The 24,845-nt window shown below is 42.1% G+C and overlaps 1 pseudogene; it reads left to right on the forward strand.

Moving 5' to 3' along the window:
- Nucleotides 1-3,788: 3,788 nt before the first annotated feature.
- LOC123990540 lies at nt 3,789-10,830 on the forward strand (annotated as a pseudogene).
- The last annotated feature ends 14,015 nt before the right edge of the window (nt 10,831-24,845 follow it).

Here is a 24,845-nt window from a genome sequence, read left to right on the forward strand (position 1 = left end):
ATCGAGGGAGATTATCAGTGGTCTTGTATAATATTGTAATATATGCCATTTAGCAGACGCTTTTATCCAAAGCGACTTACAGTCATGTGTGCATACATTCTACGTATGGGTGGTCCCGGGGATCGAACCCACTACCCTGGCGTTACAAGCGCCATGCTCTACCAACTGAGCTACTCCATTTCCTAATAATTGCTCCCACATTTGATTTCTTCAAACCAAGCTGCTTACCTATTGCAGATTCAGTCTTCCCAGCCTGGTGCAGGTCTACAATTTTGTTTCTGGTGTCCTTTGACAACTCTTTGGTCTTGGCCATAGTGGAGTTTGGAGTGTGACTGTTTGAGGTTGTGGACTGGTGTCTTTTATACTGACAACAAGTTCAAACAGGTGCCATTAATACAGGTAACGAGTGGAGGACAGAGGAGCCTCTTAAAGAAGAAGTTATAGGTCTGTGAGAGCCAGAGATCTTGCTTGTTTGTAGGTGACCAAATACTTATTTTCCATCATAATTTGCAAATAAATTCGTTACAAATCCTACAATGTGATTTTCTGGATTTTTTTCCTAATTTTGTCTCAGCCTGTCGACCTGACGCTGAACTCTGGGTATAGATGATGAACCCATAGCCTTAGTAATGACATATTTTTATAACTAATCCTAGACAAACTTTAGCCTGTCGTTTCCAATGGGAACAAATTAGTCACAGTGGGCAGAACAAGCAAGGAGGTGGGCAGAGCTAGCAAGAAATCATTGGCATATTCTAGCAAGTATTTGCATGTTTCTGTTAAAGAACGCTTACTCGGGTAATGCATACGCACTCCATTCTTCGCCTTTGCAATCTTTCTAAACTACGCGATTTAAAAAAAAACTGTCAAAGATTAAAGTTTACAAAACCTAGTCCACTCTGTTCATAACATATTTTAGTTTTAAGAACAGAACAGTATTCAGAGAATGTTTCCTCGATGAGCAAATGTGCAGAATGTCTGCCAAAATCCATCTAGTTCCATCTTCCGCCACTGCAAACCACTGGACTTCCTCTTACTACAATATTTGATAGTGGAAACGCAACCGGTGAAATATCTGTCTCAATGTGCCATCTGTGGTAAAATGCCGCCTTCAAAACAACTGGGTACTCGGAAAGATACGAGGTAAAATCATGACATCAGTGATCTTCAGATCGGAGCTCTAGATAGAGTTCCTGAATTGGAATTCCGAGTTGGATGACGGTTCAAATCGATTTTCCCAGTCGGTTGTTTTGTTTTGAACGCACTGAAGTCGGAGATTTCCAAGTTCCCATTTGTTTTGAACGCGGTATTATATTAGAGAAGCAGTTTTAGCCCATCTTCGTATTATACTGTATTTGGTGGAGTGATCAAATAAAAATGATAAATAAGTAGCGATCCATATACTTACCGGTAAAATATAGTTGGTATTGAAACCTCACCATGGGTCGAAAAGATACCCTTATAACACATGCTTAGTTATGTATCCAGACTGTTTTTGTGGTGCCAATGTTTTTACTGTAACGCTAACTACTACAGTAGCTAACGTTATATTGTTACCTAACCTAGTAGTAGCTAGCTAGGCTAATTCAGTTTTGGTAACCAGAATGCTAACTAGCAGCAGGTTTGTTTTGAGAATATTGCCATTCACTCACCACCCACACAGAGCCATTCCATATTTTGTTAGCTAGATACATCTAGAAGAAAATAACATTCATGAATATTGATGCCGTTGGTCTTAGATTATAGTTTGTGGATTCTGATAATATTAGCCGCCCGGCTGTGTGTAATGAGGTACCTAAACTAGCCAGCTAAAGTTAACGAATAAAGTAGCTTCTTCTGACCATAATTCGACGGTTACTGTTAGGCCAACTCATTTAACTAGGTCATCAGTTAAGAACACATTCTTATTTACAATGACAGCCTGGGAACAGTGGGTTAACTGCCTTGTTCAGGGGTAGAAAGACAGATTTTTACCTTGTCAGCTCGGGGATTTAATCTAGAAATGTTTAGTTTACTGGCCCAACGCTCTAGGCTACCTGACGCCCCCAATCATTATATTAACTAACAAGCGTGTGTTCTGCCTTCAATGGATAGACCGCTAGTACCTCAACTAGTATTAGGTCAATCAACAAGTTGTAATCTGGATTTTACATCATTGGATCGTTCTATTTTGCATTACTGCGCTTTGTTGATCTTTTTAGACTTATTTTTACCAGCAGGTTCTTGGTTGACTTGGTTAATAACCCTGACCCTAAAGATTGGCATAAAGCTATGGGACATTCAACCTATTTGCATGTCAGGCACATTATGTAACATAACTGTATCCTTATTCTGGGAATCACGATTTGGTGGGGGCCTTAAACTATTTTACCTAACGGTCACTTACCTCACACATTGGTTCTCACTTTTCCATTGACTACTCTGTTCTTTTATCTCTTAGTAAGCAAAGTCACTTCAAGAATAGTCTTGTAGACAGACCAGTGTTGCCCAACCCAGGTCCTTGAGTACACCCAACAGTACACAGTTTTGTTGTAGCCCTTGACAAACACACCTCATTCAACTAATTGAGGGCTTGGTGATTAGTTGACAAGTTGAATCAGGTGTGCTTGTCCAGGGTTACAATAAAAATGTGTACTGTTGGGAGGGACCAGGGTTTGGAAACACTGTTGTACACTACTCTATCATGTATTGATTGTAACAAACACAGAACGTTCTTAAAGAAGAACATTCATTTATATTTATTTGCTGAGTGTCTGTATATGGTTGTTCTGGGTGGCTTTATCCTATCCTCAACAACACAAGTGAAACGGTCAACTTGTTGACAGCCTAGCTAGCAGCTACTGTCTCATTTCAGATGCAATGCTTCCTGGGACAAATTGATGTACTTGTCATCTTGGTTCTACAAGTCTTTTTGATGGAAACATTTAACACAATTCTTACTAGAGTCAGGTGAATCAAACCAAAATAAAATTGTATCGATCACATGCATCAAATACTACAGATGTTGACTTGAAGTACAGTGAAATGCTTACTCACATGCCCATTTATAACAGTGTAGAGTTACAAATGAAGACATATTTGCTAAATAAATAAGGAAATGACAACACAAAACAATGAGGCTATATACAAAGACTACCCGTGCAGAGTCTATGTTCAGGGGTACAAGGAAGTTGCGGTAATACAGTATGTACCTATGGCTAGGGGTAAAAGTGAGTAGGCAGTCAGGATATATAATAAACAGAGTGGCACCAGCAGTGTGTGTGTTGGAGTCAGTTTAGTATGTGTGAGGGTGTGGGTGTGCATAGACCCATTACAAAGAGAGTGCAAAATAATTAAAATAAATGTAAATAGTCCCGGTAGCCATTTGATTAACTGTTCAGCAGCCTAATGGCTTGTGGGTAGAAGCTGTTCAGGAGCCTTTTGGTCACAGACTTGGCACTCCGGTACCGCTTGCTGTGAGGTAGCAGATAGAACAGTCTATGACTTGGGTGGCTGGAGTCATTGACAATTTTTAGTCCCTTCCTCTGACCCTGCCTTTTATAGAGGTTCTGGATGGCAGGGAGTTCGGCCCGAGTGATGTACTGATGTCTGAAGTGGGACTCTGTTTTCTCCAAAAGGTGATGTATCTGAGCATCCATGAACACACGTCGTTGCCACGGTCCTAGGAACAGCCAGGAAGGGGTGTACCTAGGGCTTGCCCAGACCCAGTCACTGCTGATCCAGCCACAGGACCCACAACTCACAGCGCCTAGTCCACCTCCACCTGACCCATGGTGGACATAAGCAACATGTCTGGCAGGGACCGCACCAATGAGTTCCAGTTTGTCTGCAGGTCACTACAGGGGAGACAGGTGAGCAACATAGAAAGGCCATGTACAGTCGTGGCCAAAGGTTTTGAGAATGACACAAATATTAATTTTCACAAAGTTTGCTGTTTCAGTGTCTTTAGATATTTTTGTCAGATGTTACTATGGAATACTGAAGTATAATTACAAGCATTTCATAAGTGTCAAAGGCTTTTATTGACAATTACATGAAGTTGATGCAAGAAGTCAATATTTGCAGTGTTGACCCTTCTTTTTCAAGACTTCTTCAATCCGCCCTGGCATGCTGTCATTTAACTTCTGGGCCACATGATGGCAGCCCATTCTTGCATCATCAATGCTTGGAGTTTGTCAGAAGTTTTGTGTTTTTGTTTGTCCATCCACCTCTTGAGGATTGACCACAAGTTCTCAATGGGATTAAGGTCTGGAGTTTCCTGGCAATGCCCCAAAATATCGATGTTTTGTTCCCCTAGCCACTTAGTTATCACTTTTGCCTTATGACAAGGTGCTCAATCATGCTGGAAAAGACATTGTTCGTCACCAAACTGTTCCTGGATGGTTGGGAGAAGTTGCTCTCGAAGGATGTGTTGGTACCATTCTTTATTCATGGCTGTGTTCTTAGGCAAAATTGCGAGTGAGCCCACTCCCTTGGCTGAAAAGCAACCCCACACATGAATGGTTTCAGGATGCTTTACTGTTGGCATGACACAGGACTGATGGTAGCGCTCATCTGGTCTTCTCCGGACAAGCTTTTTTCCGGATGCCCCAAACAATCGGAAAGGGAATTCATCAGAGAAAATGACTTTACCCCAGTCCTCAGCAGTCCAATCCCTATACCTTTTGCAGAATATCAGTCTGTCCCTGATGTTTTTCCTGGAGAGAAGTGGCTTCTTTGCTGCCCTTCTTGACACCAGGCCATCCTCCAAAAGTCTTCGCCTCACTGTGCATGCAGATGCACTCACACCTGCCTGCTGCCATTCCAGAGCCAGCTCTGTACTGGTGGTGCCCGATCCCGCAGCTGAATCAACTTTAGGAGACAGTCCTGGTGCTTGCTGGACTTTCTTGGGCGCCCTGAAGCCTTCCCATCAATTGAACCGCTCTCCTTGAAGTTCTTGATGATCCGATAAATGGTTGATTTAGGTGCAATCTTACTGGCAGCAATATCCTTGCCTGTGAAGCCCTTTTTGTGCAAAGCAATGATGACAGCACATGTTTCCTTGCAGGTAACCATGGTTGACAAATGAAGAACAATGATTCTAAGCACCACCCTCCTTTAGAAGCATCCAGTCTGTTATTCAAACTCAATCAGCATGACCAAGTGATCTCCAACCTTGTTCTCGTGAACACTCACACCTGTGTTAACGAGAGAATCACTGACATGATGTCAGCTGGTCCTTTTGTGGCAGGGCTGAAATGCAGTGGAAATGTTTTTCCGGGATTCAGTACATTTGCATGGCAAAGAGGGACTTTGCAATTAATTGCAATTCATCTGATCACTCTTCATAACAGGCAGCAGACTTTGTGAAAATTAATGTGTCATTCTTAAAACTTTTGGCCACGACTGTATGTATGTTCGGAACTACTATCGAATGTCGAGAATCAAAACATTCTCTAGCTTCCCTACAATGGGTGTGGATGTACTTTACAATTGCATACCACCCAGTTTAATTTCACTGATCAATGTTGATTGAGGTTCCTTTTTCTCCCGGATGGGGTCCACTCCATTTCAGACAACACAGTGACTTTACCCTCATGGCAAAGTTAGTAGCATTACACTGTGTTATAAACACTAATTAATTATGAGAACAGATGCATATTTTTATATACCCCTCTGTCAGTATCCATATAGCCTACTTAACTGTTTGTTTATTTATGTTTAGGAGGATTGAAAAGGACTTGAGTAACACTTTTGCCAAACTAGAAAAACTCACAATATGTAAGGAAGCACTCTCAGATAAAACATTTAATGTGATTAGTGTCCACAATATGGTAAAGGTTATGTAACTTACTGATTCTTATCTTTCCAAGTTGCCAAAAGGAAATCCCTCTTTGATGACAAAGCTGTGGAGATTGAGGAGTTAACCTACGTCGTTAAACAGGTGAGGAGAGACATAGGCCTCTATTAGATTCCGTCATTATGCAATGTTATGCTACAGTGTTTATACAGTGCATTCAAAAAGTATTCAGACCCCTTCCCTTTTTCCACATTTGGTTACGTTACAGCCTTATTCTAAAATGTATTTAATTGTTGTTTTTTCTCTCATCAATCTACACACGATACCCCATAATGACAATGCAAAAACAGGTTGACATTTTTGCAAATGTATTATAAATAAATAAAAACTTTATCACATTTACATAAGTATTAAGACCCTTTACTCAGTACTTTGTTGAAGCACCTTTGACAGTGATTACATCCTCGAGTCTTCTTGGGTATGACACTACAAGCTTGGCATACCTGTATTTGGAGAGTTTCTCCCATTCTTCTCTGCAGATCCTCTCAAGCTCTGTCAGGTTTGATGGGGAGTGTCGCTGCACAGCTATTTTCAGGTCTCTCCAGAGATGTTCAATTGGGTTCAAGTCCGGGCTCTGGCTGGACCACTCAAGGACATTCAGAGACTTGTCCCGAATCCACTCCTGTTTTGTCTTGGCTGTGTGCTTAGGGTCGTCATCCTGTTGCGAGGTTAAACTTCGCCCCCAGTCTGAGGTTCTGAGTGCTTTGGAGCAGGTTTTCATCAAGGATCTCTCTGTACTTTGCTCCGTTCATCTTTCCCATCAATCCTGACTAGTCTGCCAGTTCCTGCTGTTGAAAAACATCCCCACAGCATGATGCTGCCACCACCATGCTTCACGGTAGGGATGGTGCCAGGTTTCCTCCAGACGTGACGCTTGGCATTCATGCCAAAGAGTTCAATCTTGGTTTCATCAGAGAATCTTGTTTCTCATGGTCTGAGAGTCCTTTAGGTGACTTTTGGCACACTCCAAGCTGCCTGTCATGTGTTTTACTGAGGAGTGACTTCTGTCTGGCCACTCTACCATAAAGGCCTGATTGGTGGAGAGCTGCAGAGATGGTTGTCCTTCTGGCTCTCCCTTCTCCACAGAGGAACTCTGGAGCTCTGTCAGAGTGACCATCGGGTTCTTGGTCACCTCTCTGACCAAGGCCTTTCTCCCACAATTGTTCAGTTTCGCAGGGCTCTAGGAAGAGTCTTGGTGGTTCCAAACTTCTTCCATTTAATAATGATGGAGGCCACTTCGTTCTTGGGTACCTTCAATGCTGCAGACATTTTTTGGTAGTCTTCCCCAGATCTGTGCCTCGACACAATCCTGTCTCGAAGTTCTATGGACAATTCCTTCGACCTCACGGCTTGGTTTTTGCTCTGACATGCACTGTAAACTGTGAGACCTTATATAGACAGGTTTGTTCCTTTCCAATTCTTGTCCAATCAATTGAATTTACCACATGTGGACTCCAATCAAGTTGTATAAACATCTCAAGGACGGAAACAGAATGCACCTGATCTCAATTTCGAGCCTCATAGCAAAGGTACTGAATACTTATGTAAATAAGGTGTTTCTGTTTTTATTTTCAATACATTTGGTTACATTTCGAAAAACCTATTTTCGCTTTGTCATTATTGGGTATTGTGTAGATTGATGAGGATCTTTTTAACATTTAATCCATTTTAGAATAAGGCTGAATGCTATGAATGCTATTCACGCACACTTTATTAGATGCCTTTTGAGATGTAAAAGTAAACTGTCTATTTTTGTTTTCTTTGTACAGGACATAAACAGTTTGAATAAACAGATAGCACAGCTGCAGGGCCTTGTGCTCTCCAGACAAAGTCAGAATGGCAAACATCTACAGACACATTCCAACACCATCGTTGTCTCCCTCCAGGTAACTTCCACGCTCTGGCATTCTGATAGGCCACTGGTTTTATCCGATGTAGACTTTTACATGTTGCGTTAATTTATAACAGCCTTTTTCTGTTCTAGTCAAAACTGGCATCAATGTCAAACGACTAAGTCCGTGCTGGAGGTCAGGACTGAGGTAAGGCATGCTGACACACACCTCTTTTCACAGTAAATCTTTTGACCAGACTAGTTTCAATGTTTTTGTTCCATTTACAGTGGGGTACGAAATTATTTACACCCTTGAGAAAGATCAGCGAAAATGACTGTATAAAATACTGAGCTACAGGTAACTGCCAAAATAAAGGAAACACATAGGTGTTAAGTTAATTAAGCAATTAACATCCCATCATGCTTAGGGTCGTGTATAATAATGCTGGGCAGGCCATTATTTTGACTACTATGGCTATGCCCCCATAGAATGAAAATGACCCATCCACAGGGCATGAGTGGTCACTGAATGGTTTGCTGAGCATGAAAACAATGTACACCATATTCCGTAGTCTTCTCAGTAGCCAGGTCTCAACCCAATTAAACACTTGTGGGAGATTCTGGTACAATGCCTGAGACAGCATTTTACAATCACAATCACCAAATTATGGAATTTATGGCGCTTCCCTCCCATAGAGTTCCAGATACTTGTAGAATTTATGCCTGAGTGCATGGAGCTGTTCTGGCTCGAGGTGGCCCAACACCCTATTAAGACACTATGTTGGAGTTTAGTTTAGTTTTTTTTACATGTATTTTGTATGCAAAAAAAAGAAGGGACAATATATTATTTTAAACTAATACAATTGCTTAGAGAAAGAAGTAATAATTATCTCAAAAAGGAAGGGGTCAAAATCATTGACACCCCTGTTTTCAATACATTTCAATACCTCACCTTGCGAGGATAATGGCACTGATACTTTTTCTTAAATGTTTTTATGATATTGGAGAACACATTGACAGGCATCTTAGACCATTCCTACATACACAATCTGTCCAGATCCTTGATCTCATTCGTCTGTACTTATGGACTGCCCTCTTCAGTTCAAACTACAGGTTTTCATTGGGTTTCAAGTCCGGAGACTGAGATGGCCATTGCAAAATGTAGATTTTGATGTGTGCTTGGGGTTATTGTCTTGCTGGAAGATCCACTTGCAGCCAAGTTTCAGCCTCCCAACAGAGGCAACCATGTTTTTGGCTAAAATGTCCTAGTACTCTGTAAAGTTCAAAGGGCCCAGGACCAGTGGAAATAAAATAGCCCCATAACATCAAAGATCCCCCATCATATCTCACAGTAGATATTGGGTTATTTTCTGCTCATGCATTCTCATTTAAACGCCAAACACACCACTGGTGTACACGGCCAAAGAGCTCCATTTTTCATGTCATCTAACAACGCCTGGAGTTTGCTAAACGGCACTGGCACATGGATTGGAACCGGTGCTTTGGTCATATGACATGAAAATAAAGCTCTTTGCCCACGTACACAAGTGGTGGTTTTGAGGTTGAAATGAAAACCCCTACCTTTTTGAGGAAACACATTAGTTGTTAAACAGCTTGCTGTTTTATCAAGGATGTCAATACTTTTGGACCCCACAGTATATTTATTGGTTCATAAAGGGTTTAAACATTGATTGTCTTCTCGCCCCCACACTCTTTTCCCTTTGTAGAACCTCAAAGAGCAGAAAACTAGAAGAGATCAGTTTTCTCAAGCTCCAATATCCTCCTCCAATCTCCACGCCAGCAACTTCAGTGAGGGAAAACTCGTATCAGCTCTAATGTACAAAACAACAGGAAACGGTACAGCCTGACTTACTACTCTCTCTTGTAGGTAACTCATTGTTAATGCAGGACGACTGTAAAAAGACAGGTGAGGTCTCTGTAGATATGGAATTCCGCGCCAGTCAACAGCTGCAGCTCATCAATGAACAGGTATTACCTCAGCTCCTCTTGACTATGTGGCGTTAAAGGGATGGTGACAATAATAACAATTACATTTAAAGCTTGACACACTGTCCACTTTAAATGCAAACGCTTTTATGGACTTGTTTCTGGATTCATGTGTTAAATCAATAATACTGGTTGTTGCTAAATAATTGGCATTCATGCTAAGTGGTCTAACTCTTGTGGCGTGTGTTGTACAGGACTTGTACATCCAGAGGCGTGCAGAGACCATGCAGAACATAGAGAGCACCATTGTAGAGCTGGGCTCTATATTCCAGTAGCGGGCCCACATGGTGAAAAGGAGGAGGAGGAGACTGTGCAGAGGTGAGAGATAAATGGAAAGATACACAGAGATTATCAAGCTGCTGGTAGAGATGCTTTGTCCCTGATATGACATAGTTGTTCCAGTGTTTTGTTGAGATTACATATCTTAACTGTGATCAGACGGGGCGTGCAGTGGTAAGCAGGCTAGTGGAACCTCTGACACTCATTGTCCTCCCCTTTTCCCATCCTCTTTCCTGCAGAATTGATGCCCACGTGAAGGACAGCCAGCTCAACGTAGATATAGCACATTCAGAGATCCTCGTGTACTTTCAATCTGTCTCATCCAACCGCTGGCTCATGGTCAAAATCTTCCTCATCCTCATAGTATTCTTCATCGTCTTTGTGGTCTTCTTTGCCTGAGGACCAGGAGGCACTTGGCTAAGAATGATAGGAAGGAGGATGAGAAAGGGAGGAATTGTGCTGGAGGAGAGTAGAGTGGGGAGGGAATAGAGAGGATGTGTGGGGAACAGAGGAGTAGCTGGATGGGTGGTGTGTTCCCTCTTTGTTTCTCCTTTGTTTTTTAGACTTTCTCTTGTGATTTTAAAGAAAAGACCACTACTAACAAACAATTCTATATGTGTCACGATGCAGTTGTGTTAATAATAGCTGTATGGGAGGTAGAAAGGAGATGAAAAATATTATTATCCTCCATTGTATGGAGTAAATGGATGATGATGATGATGGCAGGATAGAAGATTATTGCAGTTGGATTAACTTTCTTTTTGTTTTCAAATCAAAATAAACATTTAATTTTTATTTCACCTTTATTTAACCAGGTAGGCCAGTTGAGAACACGTTCTCATTTACAACTGCGACCTGGCCAAGATAAAGCAAAGCAGTGCGACAAAAACAGCAGAGTTACACATAAAGAAATATACAGTCAATAACACAATAGAAAAATCTATGTACAGTGTGTGCAAATGTAGTAGAGTAGGGAGGTAAGGCAATAAATAGGCCATAGAGGCGAAATAATTACAATTTAGCATCAACTCTGAAATGATAGATGTGCAGATGATAATGTGCAAGTTGAGATTCTGGGGTGCAAAAGAGCAAGAGGATAAATAACAATATGGGGATGAGGTAGTTGGGTGTGCTATTTACAGATTGGCTGTGTACAGGTACAGTGATCGGTAAGCTGCTCTGACAGCTGATGCTTAAAGTTAGAGAGGGAGATATAAGACTCCAGCTTCAGTGATTTTGTGCAATTTGTTCCAGTCATTGGCAGCAGAGAACTGGAAGTAAAGGTGACTGGCTTTGGGATGACCAGTGAAATATACCTTCTGGAGCGTGTGCTACGGGTGGGTGTTGCTATGGTGACCAGTGAGTTAAGTTAAGGTGGGGCTTTACCAGGCAAAGACTTATAGATGACCTGGAGCCAGTGGGTTTGGCGACGAATATGTAGTGTGGGCCAGCCCACGAGAGCATACAGGTCGCAGTGGTGGGTAGTATATGGGGCTTTGGCGACAAAACAGATTGCACTGTGATAGACTACATCCAGTTTGCTGAGTAGAGTGTTTTAGGCTATTTTGTAAATGACATCGCCGAAGTCAAGGATCGGTAGGATAGTCAGTTTTACGAGGGTATGTTTGGCAGCATGAGTAAAAGAGGATTTGTTGAGAAATAGGAAGCCGATTCTAGATTTAATTTTGGATTGTAGATGCTTAATGTGAGTCTGGAAGGAGAGTTTACAGTCTAACCAGACACCCAGGTATTTGTAGTTGTCCACATATTCTAAGTCAGAACCGTCCAGAGTAGTGATGCAAGTCGGGCGGGCGGGCGGGCGGCTGCGGGCAGCAATCGGTTGAAGAGCATGCACTTAGTTTTACTTGCATTTAAAAGCAGTTGGAGGCCTCAGAAGGAGTGTTGTATGGCACTGAAGCTCATTTGGAGGTTTGTTAGCACAGTGTCCAAACAAGGGCCAGATGTATACAGAATGGTGTCGTCTGCGTAGAGATGGATCAGAGAATCACCAGCAGCAAGAGCAACATCATTGATATATACAGAGAAAAGAGTCTGCCCGAGAATTGAACCCTGTGGCACCCCCATAGAGACTGCCAGAGGTCCAGATAGTAATACCTCCTCTAGGAGTTTAGGGCTGTGAATGCACTTCTCTTCTTTGATGGTTAGAAAAGCTGATGGGAAATGTTTTGGCAACACATAACTTAAACTGTACATGCGTTGTGTTGCACAATGCTATCATGCACATGAAAGGACATCCATCATGACAGTCATCTTGATGTGGTTGACCTGAGATAAATGAATGTACTGTGTAAGTGAAGCATTGCCAGTATTTCTGACTATGCTTTTATTTTCTCTAGTCAGATCCTGTATGTGCAGAACATGCAGTTAGGAGAGGAGAAAATGTGTCTTTAAAAAAAACACACAAAAAAAATGTTTTGAACGGTGACCTCGGTCATTTGGCTGACCAATAACATCATCCAAAATTCCATGTCCGTTGCAGCTCTACCGGTTATTTAAAGTATGTTAAATCATGGCCTGCACATAACACCTGATGAGTGATGTTTTACAGACCGTGTTCTCTCCCCCCCCCCCACATCTCTTAAAGAGAAAAAAATATATATTATTTATAGATAATGTAAACAAACTATCACATTAATGTTTTTAAATCTTGGTATCTGTCAAATTAAATTAATTGTTGAAATTCTCATTTGTTATGTCTCCAGAGCAGAGGATGCTGGTGGGTGGAGCTATAGGAGGACAGGCTCATTGTAATGGAATAGGAAAAAATGGAACAGTATCAAACATATGGAAACCATATTCCATTCCAGACATTACAATGAGCCGTCCTCCTATAGCCTCCCACCAGCCTGCACTGCTCTAGAGTCCTTTTTGTTCAAGGCAATGACTCAGAAAGACACTGGAAGAAAAAAAAATCTAATATACACACTCATCTGCTTAGCTCAAATTCTGGAGCCAAGTAATATTGTAATGGAAATTTTCTGGATTTTTCCCACCCAATGTATTTAGCCTGCACTCATTGTACCACTTTTCAGTTACTGTTTTACCCATTTTCTCTGTCTTTGGACATCTTGGAGGAAGTATTGTAGATCATAGAAATGTTATTGATGCCCCTCAGTTCTGTATTTTGTCTGATGCCTTTGTTGCAAATAATGAGTAATGTAAAAGTGAAAATAAAAAGTAACTATTTTAAAGTTGTTTTTTTCATTGTCAATGGTAACTGCCAAAATAATGGAAACACTTGATTAAATTATGGATACAAAGTATTTTGAAAGCAGGTGTTTCCAGACAGGTTTGATTCCTGAGTTAATTAAGCAGTTAACATCTCATCATGCTTAGGGTCATGTATAAAAATGCTGGGCAGGTCATTATTCTGGCTACTATGGCTATGACCCATAGGATAACAATACCTCCATCCACAGGGCACAAGTGGTCACTGAATGGTTTGATGAGCATAAAACTATGTAAACCATATGCCATGGCCATCTAAGTCACCAGATCTCACCCCAATTGAACACTTATGGGAGATTCTGGAGCAGCGTCTGAGACGTTTTCCGACACCATCAACAAAGACACAAAATTATGGAATTTCTCATGGAAAAATGGTGTCACATCCCTCCAATAAAATTCCAGACATTTGAATCCATGCCAAGGTGCAAGAGGAGCAAGGGAGGCGCTACTAAGGTACACAGTAGTACATTTTGGTAGACAGAAGGTGCTCTTTGGTAAAAGGGGTGAATTGGTCATCAAGAAGTGAGGAGGACCAAGGCACTCTTCATATAATTAATTCAAATGCCTTTATTTGTAGGGCATGTTCAATAGAAACAAAGTTTTTAAATCCGACGCGTTTCGGCTGCATGGCCTTCATCAGGGAGTGCCAAAGTGTGTTGAAGCTGTTCTGGCTCGTTGTGGCCCAACACCCTGTTAAGACACTATGTTGGTGTTTCCTTTATTTTGGCAGTAGGTTTAGCATTATCAGGTTTAGGGTTCATTCTAAATGAGTCAGAAACACTTTGTTTGCAACCAGAAGGTTGCGAGTTCAAACCCCCGAGCTGACAAGGTACAAATCTGTCGTTCTGCCCCTGAACAAGCAGTTAACCCACTGTTCCTAGGCCGTCATTGAAAATAAGAATATGTTCTTAACTGACTTGCCTGGTTAAATAAAGGTAAAATAAAAATAAAAAATAAATAAATTTACATTTCTGATTTATTTACATAGGCATCTATTTCAGAATAATGAAATCTTCCATTAGGAAACAGAATATGTAACTTGTATATTGGCACTATTATAAGTTGAGTGAAATTTGTCTTGTTGCTCTGATAATGAGGTTTGCCCAGTTTGACGACTTGTCTTCTCTCCTGTTATTTCTCCATCTGTCCCTCCCTAGCTTTCGCCCATCTCCACAGGACATATCTCAGGCCAGCCTGGTCTCATAAACTAGACGTAACATAGTAAATGTAAACCTCAGAACACTCAAATTAGTATGTTATGTTTGGTATGGTTAAAAAAGAAACTCAAACAGTGTGTTTGGTAGGGCATATAACGAGAACATCTAGCAACTGAAAGGTTCGTGTTTGAATCCCAATCCCACAACTTTAGCATTTTAGTTCATTACCAACTTTGCAACTTACCTCTTTTTAAGCTCCTTTGCAACTACAGTACATAGCATATTAGCTAACCCTTCCATAACATTAACCCTTTTACCATAATGTTAACCACAACAAATTGGAATTCGTAAGATCTCATACGTTCTGAAAATGTGCAACATATTGTACGAATTGCAATTCTTAACGTATCATGCAAAATGTAATTTGTATAACAAATCATACAAAATGGATGATGGACATCCACAAATTAATACCAATATGAAACATTAACATATCAAACTAATTGGAGGGAACCAGATTTACCTTTACTATGTTATGTCTACCCCTAAGTCCAGGTTTCTCAGGCATGCTCCTAGACCTCCTGTTGACCTCTATGACTGCCTCTTCTCTCTCCTCATCTTTGGACCACCCTTCCTATCCTGTGTTCCCCTGGCCTGCTGTCCTGCTCCACATGGGGTTGATGCAGGTCTGGAAGGTGATGGAGGAGAGGACCTGCTGCGTTTCAGACTTCAGCGGGCGGCCCCTAACTCTCATGTCCTTGTCTCCCTCTGCCTTGTCCAGGCAGTCACACAGCACTGTGTGAAAGATACGAGACACCTCGCCCACCTTCGGTTCCAACTCTGTCACCAGCTTCCTTGTCCTAGACATGACAAAGATTATGTATGGAGAAAAAGAGAGAGAATGGTGAGTTTGATAGTTCATGACATTTGAAACAGGAACCAACTTTGCTGTGATTCTAAAGCTACAGGGGATACAAATGAAGGTGATATTTGGGATCACTCTCTATTAACCAATTAATTATACACACATGTTTTCAGTTAGGAAGTGTATCATATGGGGGTATAAAGAGTTTATTTAGACATTTATAAAGAAAATATTTTATAAGCAATCACAACTGCCATGTTTATCTGAGCCTTGCTGTTGGAAAACCACTACAGTGTCAGTTAAAGTGAGAGTTCTTATCTTAAAAATATCCAATGAATATAATACATCATGAATAATTAGGAATCTAATAATAACAATGAAAGAGCCAATGGGAGACAATGTACATTATTTTGCCCTGTAATAGTTCTGTGCCCAGTGAGTAGAAAGGCGGATGTCTAAATTCTAATCTGCTACTAATAATGAATAATATTAATATGTCAGACCCTTATTGATTGGACCAGCATTTCCCCAGCCAGTGACAGGTTAACGTGCCTTGATTTAGATTGGGAATAAATGCTGCCATCTGAGCAGAATCACAGTCGCTATCTCCAGTCTATTTATTAGGGGGATTTTGGAGTAGAAAGAATGAATGTTAAAGTAGCCAAAACAGTAGGCGCATATGGTTGAAGCCAGATGATTACTACATAGGCTCTGACTGCTGTCACTGCCAAACAATATATCCTCCTGAGTACTACATCTCTCATATGGGGATGCACTTCTTTCTGTGACTGCTTGAATCCAATTACGGTTTTACAGAAATAATTACTGTGAATAAAGATGCTTAGTATTGTAATTACCTACGTAAGTAATACATGAAAGAATGTCCAGAACAGAGGATTGAGTTCTCGAAATTAAACTGTTTATTCTCACACAGGCTACTGATTTCCGACGCTCACTTTTTCAGGCCGTAAAGAGGCAGAACAATAAACAGCATGGTCATATTACAGGAGCTACTGTGCCCAGCCCCCCGCGCCTCCATCAATCACACCAGACATTCCTTTGATTGCCAGACAGCAGGTTGACTGGCATGCTGGACCCCGTCAAACCTTGATTAATTGGTAAATGTGCACTGATAACAACAGATCTCAGTTCAGCCACAATTCCATTAGGCCATGCACTGAACACTGGACTGATTGGAGTAGTTTGAGAAAAAACATTCGGAAATGTAGTTGATACTGAATAGATGTTTGCCATTGGCAAGCTTCATTTGATAGAAATGGTGAAATGAAGTCTGAGTTTATAATTGTAACCACATTATCACAGGCTACTTCATTAACAAAGAGTCTACCAACCAACGTTGCAGTTATTTCTGTTGGGGAATGCCTGCTCTGTGATGTGTGCATCTGCAAAAACTCAATCTGCCTTTGCATGCCTTTGGCAAAGGGTAAAGTCTACAAAACTTTGTCCACTCTATTCGTAACAGATTCTAGTTTTGGGAACAGAAATTTAAATTGAGATGAAATGTTTAATCGATGAGTAAATTAGCAGAAAGTTGGCCAAGATACATCTCATTCCATCTTCTCTCTCCCTACTTCTCATTCCCTTATCACTGCCGGCCACTGGGCTTCCTCTCAGTACCATATTTGGTAATGAGCGGAAACACCAAGCGGAAGCTTCACCTTTATACATTCGGTGAAATATCTGTCTGATTGTTCTATCTGTGGTAATATTTCACTTCTGGTTTTCAGTGTGGCAAGCTCATCTTCGACCAAATGGGACAAAATTGCAGACGTTTGCAAACAAATCCATTTCCAGACCCAGAAGTCCATGCATCATCATAAATGGGATAAAGGAGGCTTAGATGCAAAAATGCCCTAATTGAAAACAGTGCTCATTATGGAAGTCAAGTCATCATCCACCTCATCTTTACTTCTTCTTATAGCCCCTCCCCTTTCTCCCATCATCACCACCCACTCTCTCCTTTTCACATGTAATTGCTGGTTTTTGACTCCATCTATTGCCCATCCCTTGTAAATCTGCCCCTCTCTCTCTGAACTCTCTCTGCTTTGTCTCGCTTCTCTTTGTTTAGGTAAACATCTTGCAGAGACAGAGAATACTAAGATACCAACTAGGAGAAGAGTAACTGGGAATATGAGTACTGCAGTCATCTATGAGGGAACAGAAGGAAGGACTCTTACATTTTCTTATATTGTCCTTGTAAAAATGATAAGATAAGTTGTGATGGTCTCGATGACATTACAACAACCGTGTTTGACAGTATTGACATGATATTTCAGGTTTTTTAAATAAAATGGTTCTCTCTTCCAATTCAGTTCTGATTTTCATGCTGATCTCTTGAAATTAATCAGGGGCTGTTTCAAATCCAACAGATTGAACTGAAATCTTTGACCCTTGATATTCTGTCAGAAATACATCAATATTTTGCCCCATCAAATATCTAGAGTTTAATACAGGGTAGGGTGTTTTGATTGGGTGGTCAACTGGCCACTGATTGGCTCAAGGCATACCACTGCACTTGTATTTCCCTCCTTCCCTCTTCTGTACTTTTATATTCAAATTTCCAGTCTCCACTCAGACTCTGATTATTGTCAGCGGTATATGGATTATTGTATATTCCTGTTCTTTCTCTGATTAATCAGTTTCTCTTTTATGTTTACTTCAAGATTGGCAGTATATGCAGTATATCTCCTCTATGCCTCTGTCTGTGCTTGGCCCTGATTTACAGGCTCCCAGCCCTCTGGGTAATAAGACTCCTGTTTCATAGCAGTTGGACTCAGTTCAGTTTTTTGGTGAGCAAAGGGGATCTGCAAGCTCTCACAGATTGAATTGACGAAGCTAAATGTGCATTAAAGTTACTTTGGTGGGTATTTGTACTGTAACTAATCAAATTCTCGTTGTCTGCCAGTGTACCATACCAGCAGTACAGTATAGAATAAAGTGCTTCTCAAGATTGGTATAACTTCCAAGCATTTTCTTGATAAAAAGTCTTTCTATTTGCATGCAAGCATTATATTTGTGCTTATTCTGCTTAAAACTGGGTTGCATTTTAACATAGCTAACATTGATGACTACAGTATATGCAGTGACAAAGGAGAGATAGAGGGAGAAAGTTTGTGTTTTGGTGTCAAAGCCTTGTTAAACTGAGTAAGCGACTAATATATTTCATACTGACTGACAATGATGGCAATGGGCCCAGAGTTAACAACATGGAGGTACATCAGTTATTTGCAAATCTGACCTTTTATTCTTAGAGACGGTCCACAGTCTCTGCTTCATCCAGGGTTCAACAAAGTGGCATTTTTTAGAGAGAGAGAGAGAGAGAGAGAGAGAGAGAGAGAGAGAGAACCTGCGGAAGCAACTCAAAGAAACCTGTAAATACCATCCAACATAAAACTGAGTGAGTAATATTCTAAAGCTACTTATGAAGCCCAAAATTAAAAGACAATCTGTAGGTAATTTTGTAATATAAAGCTAAAGTAAATAAGTATACTAAGCTACCAATCTGCTAGGACAGAACAGACCTGGTGGCACCTTCAATTAGCACTGATGTGTGAAAACTCTTGAGCTCAACAATGGCACAAGCATTTCACAGCCTCCACCCCCACCCAAATGCAAAAGTCTTTGAAGCCCCAATGGCGTATCCCTGTCTAGAGTCCATTACAATACAGTTTATTAAAAATAACCCTGCAAGGAATAAGTACAAAAAAAGCTCATCAAGGACAACCCAGAGACACCATTTGCTGACTGTTACAAAGAGGGGGATGTAAACCACTTCATTTTCCACACAGACCGTCCCAGTGCTATAAGAGCATACTACCCCTATGTCGATAGAGAGGGTATTGGCATAGGGTGGAAACTCAGAATAATAGACATTGGGGAAACAACCTCTACAAGTCTGGGACAGTAATGGTGCAGGGCATCCTCATGCAGTTCCAGCTGGACTTTTACTGGATAAAGAGAGAGAACAGCAGGAAAAGCTCTTCAAACTGTCCTGCACTGAACACACCCAGGTCCACAACCGCACTGCTCCTCCATCATTGAGAGGGATCAATTCACAGAGCTGGAGGGAGACATGGTGGAGCTCAGAGAGCTAGTCCACACAATCAAGAACAAACCCACAAAACAGACCTGCACAACAACCCCCCCCCCAACAAGACCCAGAAGGTGGAGATGGACGGCTGACTGGGAGAGCTGGCTGCTCTACGGACTGAGGGGAGAGAACTTAGAGAGGCACACGTGGCACTGAAGGACGAGGTCAGAAAGCTGAGGTGTGACAGAGAGCAGGACACTCCCCGAGACAAGCCAGCAGAACAGCCCACCTCAGATCCAGACCCAGTCCACAACTTCAACACCCCAATGGGACAGACAACATAGGATCCACCAACCAAACAGACCCCACCCCCTCCTAACAGCCCTCCTGTCAGCTCCCCTGATAGCCCTCTTGACAAACACCCACACATCTTTTTCGAATCCAAGATGGCGTAGCAGTTCAGACGTCTTTGTCTTGTCATGTCCCATGTATATATATATTTTCCTTCGTATTTATTTCGTATATATTTTTAAGCTCAGTTTCAACAAACACTCCTGCAACCCGCCTCACCCAATGTGGTATGGATCTGCTATTTTCTGTACTTTAGAACCGGAACCCCCAACAGAAGCTAGCCAGCTAACTAGTTACTAGCTAGTAGTCAGTTAGTCACTGCTAGCGGTCATCAGCTAACCTTAGCCCGGTCAACTCCTGCCAGTCTGCACAGCGCGATTCAACCCAGCGTATCCCGGACTGCTTTTTCTCCACATGTCTAGTTTCCTACCATAAGCTCTGAACCTTTTCACCTGGATCATCACAGCTAGCTAGCTGCTATCCGAGGGGCTACCCCCTGGCTAACGTCTCTGTCCCAAAGCAAGCACCAGTGAGCCTGGAACTGCCCATCTCCTGGCTAGCTGAAGAGGTCCATCAGCCACTCCTGGGGCTACAATACATATTTTGCCAAATGGCCTGGAGCCCTTTTGCTGCTGACACGGAGCCCCACCGAATCCATCAAGACTGGTCTACCGACGTAATCCAGCCAAGGGGTTTCAACAGCCTTCTCCGTCGCGACGTCCCCTGAAGGCCCATCCGCTAGCCTGCTGGCCACGGCCCGCTAGCTGTCTAGAGTATATCGGACTGTTAGCTGAAGAGGACCATCAGCCAATTTCTTGGGCTACAATACCTATTTTGCCAATTGGCCTGGACCCTTTTAATGCCTACACGGAGCCCTGCCGATGCAACACGACTGGTCTGCTGACATAACAGACTTCTTCCGTTGCGACTTCCCCCTAAGGCCCTTCTACTAGCATGCTATCCCCGGCCCGCTAGCTGTCTGAATCGCCGTGTCTCCAGCTCGCCTAGCTATCCACTGGTCCCTATGATTACTCGGCTACGCATGCCTCTCCCCAATGTCAATATGTCTTGTCCATTGCTGTTTTGGTTAGTGATTACTGTCTTATTTCACTGTAGAGCCTCCAGCCCTGCTCAATATGCATTAGCTAGCCCTTTTGTTTCACCTCCCATACATGCGGTGACCACACCTGGTCTAAATGATGTCTCTAGAGACAAAACCTCTCTCATCGTCACTCAATGCCTAGGTTAATCTCCACTGTATTCACATCCTACCATACCCTTGTTTGCACATTATGCCTTGAATCTATTCTTCCGCACCCAGAAATCTGCTCCTTTTACTCTCTGTTCCGAATGCACTAGGCGACCAGTTCTTATAGCCTTTAGCCGTACCCTTATCCTACTCCCTTATTAACTCCCTAAGTGTATTTTACTCACCGCTTTAGCACACTCTGCCAACCCAGATGTCCTAGCCATGTCTGAATCCTGGCTTAAGAAGACCATCAAAAATCCTGAACTTTCCATCCCTAACTATAAAATTTTCCGACAAGATAGAACTGCCAAAGGAGGCGGAGTTGCAATCTACTGCAGAGATAGCCTGCAGAGTTCTGTCATACTATCCAGGTCTGTGCCCAAATAATTTGAGCTTCTACTTCTAAAAATCCACATTTCCAGTGTTGGAATCGGCTTAACTTTGAACATTGAGATATGAAATAAATGATAGAGACAAGGCCTTGAAAAGAAAGAGTTTGTAAAAAGCAAGGAGGCTTTGGAATGTGTTTGATGGAGGAGAGGAGAGCGATGTGTTGATATAGGGAAGACAGATGGATATCTGTGGATTAGGGGGTGAGGGGTGAGGTCAGTTCCCCTTAAGGGAGTAATCAGGGTTGGTATCTGGTTACCTTCTTTCCTGTGGAGCCAGAAACTGTAAGGAGGAGGAGTGTCTTAAGTAGGATGCATATAAACTGTGATGTCTGAAATGTTTTTGCTGACTGATTTCAGCTGTACAGAGTAATCAGAGTTGGTATCTGGTTACCTTCTTTCCTGTGGAGCCAGAAACTGTAAGGAGGAGGAGTGTCTTAAGTAGGATGCATATAAACTGTGATGTCTGAAATGTTTTTGCTGCCTGATTTCAGCTGTACAGAAGCCATAAAGCCAAGAACCCTTGGGAAGAATAAACTTGGTTAAAGCTCCCACCGTTGCCGCTTGTTATAGAACACCTTCAGCCTCCAGCTGTGCCCTGGACACCATATGTGAATTGATTGCCCCCCATCTATCTTCAGAGCTCATACCAATTTGTAAGTCGCTCTGGATAAGAGCGTCTGCTAAATGACTTAAATGTAAATGTAAATGTGACCTAAAGGTGACCTAAACTGGGACATCCTTAACCCGTTACTCCTACCCCCTACTTTTTCGAACATTCTGTTAAAAATTGAGAATCATTTCAGCGCCCTGCTGCTCATGCCAGGAATATAGTATATGCATATGAATAGTATGTGTGGATAGAAAACACTCAGAAGTTTATAAAACTGGTTAAATCACGGCTGTGACTATAACAGAACGTGCGTTTCATCGAAAAGCGCAGGAAAATCTGATCACTGAAAATGGAAATATATATCCATCCGCCACTTCAACCCATTGATAAAGGCGAACCACAATAAATGGGGCTGAGGTTGCAATACCTACAGCTTCCACACGATGTCAACAGTCTTGTCATTTGCCTAGGCTTTGTTTCTTGGTCAAACGAAGAAGAGACAAGCCATTTCTTCCGGTCTCTGGTTGAGATTTACCCGGACATTATTTCCAGACGGACAGCTAAAGAATATACATCGCCTCGTGATCATTTTGGTCGCTTATTAACGTGTACTAATAACTAAAGTTGCATTACAAAAGTATTTCGAAGTGTTTTGTGAAAGTTTATCTTCGACTTTTTTAATTTTAAAAAATGACGTTACGTTATAAGACGCTATTTTTTCCGTTTATCACACAGTCTTCATAGATCGATATCTAGGCTATATATGGACCGATTTAATCGAAAAAAGACCCAATAGTGATTATGGGACATCTAGGAGTGCCAACAAAGAAGATGGTCAAAGGTAATTAATGTTTTATATTTTATTTGTGCGGTTTGTGTAGCGACGACTATGCTAATTATTTTGTTTACGTCCCCTGCGGGTCTTTTGGGGTGTTACATGCTATCAGATAATAGCTTCTCATGCTTTCGCCGAAAAGCATTTTAAAAATCTGACTTGTTGCCTGGATTCACAACGAGTGTAGCTTTAATTCAATACCCTGCATGTGTATTTTAATGAACGTTTGAGTTTTAACTAGTACTATTAGCATTTAGCGTAGTGCATTTGCATTTCCAGATGTCTAGATGGGACGCCTGCGTGTCAGGTAGGAGCAAGAGGTTTTAACACCCAAGCCGTCCTACAATCTATGCTAGATTCCCTCAATCTCTCACAAATTATCAATGAATTTACCAGGTACAACCCCAAATCCGTAAACACGGGCACCCTCATAGATATCATAATCACCAACCTGCCTTCTAAATACACCTCTGCTGTCTTCAACCAGGAACTCAGCGATCATTGCCTGCGTCCGTAATGGATCTGCGGTCAAACGACCACCCCTCATTGCTTTCAAACGCTCCCTAAAACACTTCAGTGAGCAGGCCTTTCTAATCGACCTGGCCCGGGTATCCTGGAAGGATATTGTCATTCCGGCAGTAGAGGATGCCTGGTTATTCTTTAAAAGTGCTTTCCTCATATCTTAAATAAGCATTCCCCATTCAAAAAATGTAGAACCAGGAACAGATATAGCCCTTGGTTCACTCCAGACCTGACTGCCCTTGACCAGCACAAAAACATCATGTGGCATACTAAATTAGCATTGAACAGCCCCCGCGATATGCAACTTTTCAGGGAAGTTAGGAACAAATATACACAGGCAGTTAGGAAAGCAAAGATTTAGCTAGATTTCTCAAACAGAAATTTGCATCCTGTAGCACAAACTCCAAAACGTTAATGGACACTGTCAAGTCCATGGAGAATAAGAGCACCTCCTCCCAGCTGCCCACTGCACTGAGGCTAGGAAACACTGTCACCACAGATAAATCCACGATAATTGAGAATTTCAATAAGCATTTTTCTATGGCTGGCCATGCTTTCCACCTGGCTACCCTTACCCCGGTCAACAGCCCTGCAACCCCACAGCAACTTGCCCAAACCTCCCCCATTTCACCTTCACCCAAATCCAGAAATGTGATGTTCTGAAAGAGTTGCAAAATCTGGAACCTTACAAATCAGCTGGGCTAGACAATCTGGACCCTCTCTTTCTAAAATTATCCACCACAATTGTTGCGACCCCTATTACTAGCCTGTTCAACCTCTCTTTTGTATCGTCTGAGATCCCCAAAGATTAGAAAGCTGCGCGGTCATCCCCCTCTTCAAAGGGGGAGACACTCTAGACCCAAATTGTTACAGACCTATATCTATCCTACCCTGCCTTTCTAAGGTCTTCGAAAGCCAAGTTAACAAACAGATCACCGACTATTTCGAATCCCACCGTACCTTCTCCGCTATGCAATCTGGTTTCCGAGCTGGTCATTGGTGCAACTCAGCCACGCTCAAGGTCCTAAACAATATCATAACCGCCATCGATAAAAGACAATACTGTGCAGTCGTATTCATCGACCTGGCAAAGGCTTTTGACTCTGTCAATCACCACATTCTTATCGGCAGACTCAACAGCCTTGGTTTCTCAAATGACTGCCTCGCCTAGTTCACCAACTACTTCTTAGACAGAGTTCAGTGTGTCAAATCGGAGGGCCTGTTGTCCGGACCTCTGGCAGTCTCTATGGGGGTGCCACAGGGTTCAATTCTCGGGCCGACACTTTTCTCTGTATACATCAATGATGTGGTTCTTGCTGCTGGTGATTCTCTGATCCACCTCTACGTAGACAACACCATTCGGTATACTTCTGGCCCTTCTTTGGACACTGTGTTAACTAAACTCCAGACGAGCTTCAATGCCATACAACTCTCCTTCCGTGGCCTCCAACTGCTCTTAAATGCAAGTAAAACTAAATGCATGCTCTTCAACCGATCACTGCCCGCACCTGCCCGCCTTTCTGACTATGTGGACAATTACAAATACCTAGGTCTCTGGTTAGACTGTAAACTCTACTTCCAGACTCACATTAAGTTAGGGGCGGCAGG

Source organism: Oncorhynchus gorbuscha, linkage group LG02 (genome assembly GCF_021184085.1).
Source record: "Oncorhynchus gorbuscha isolate QuinsamMale2020 ecotype Even-year linkage group LG02, OgorEven_v1.0, whole genome shotgun sequence".
In the NCBI taxonomy this organism is placed as follows: domain Eukaryota; kingdom Metazoa; phylum Chordata; class Actinopteri; order Salmoniformes; family Salmonidae; genus Oncorhynchus; species Oncorhynchus gorbuscha.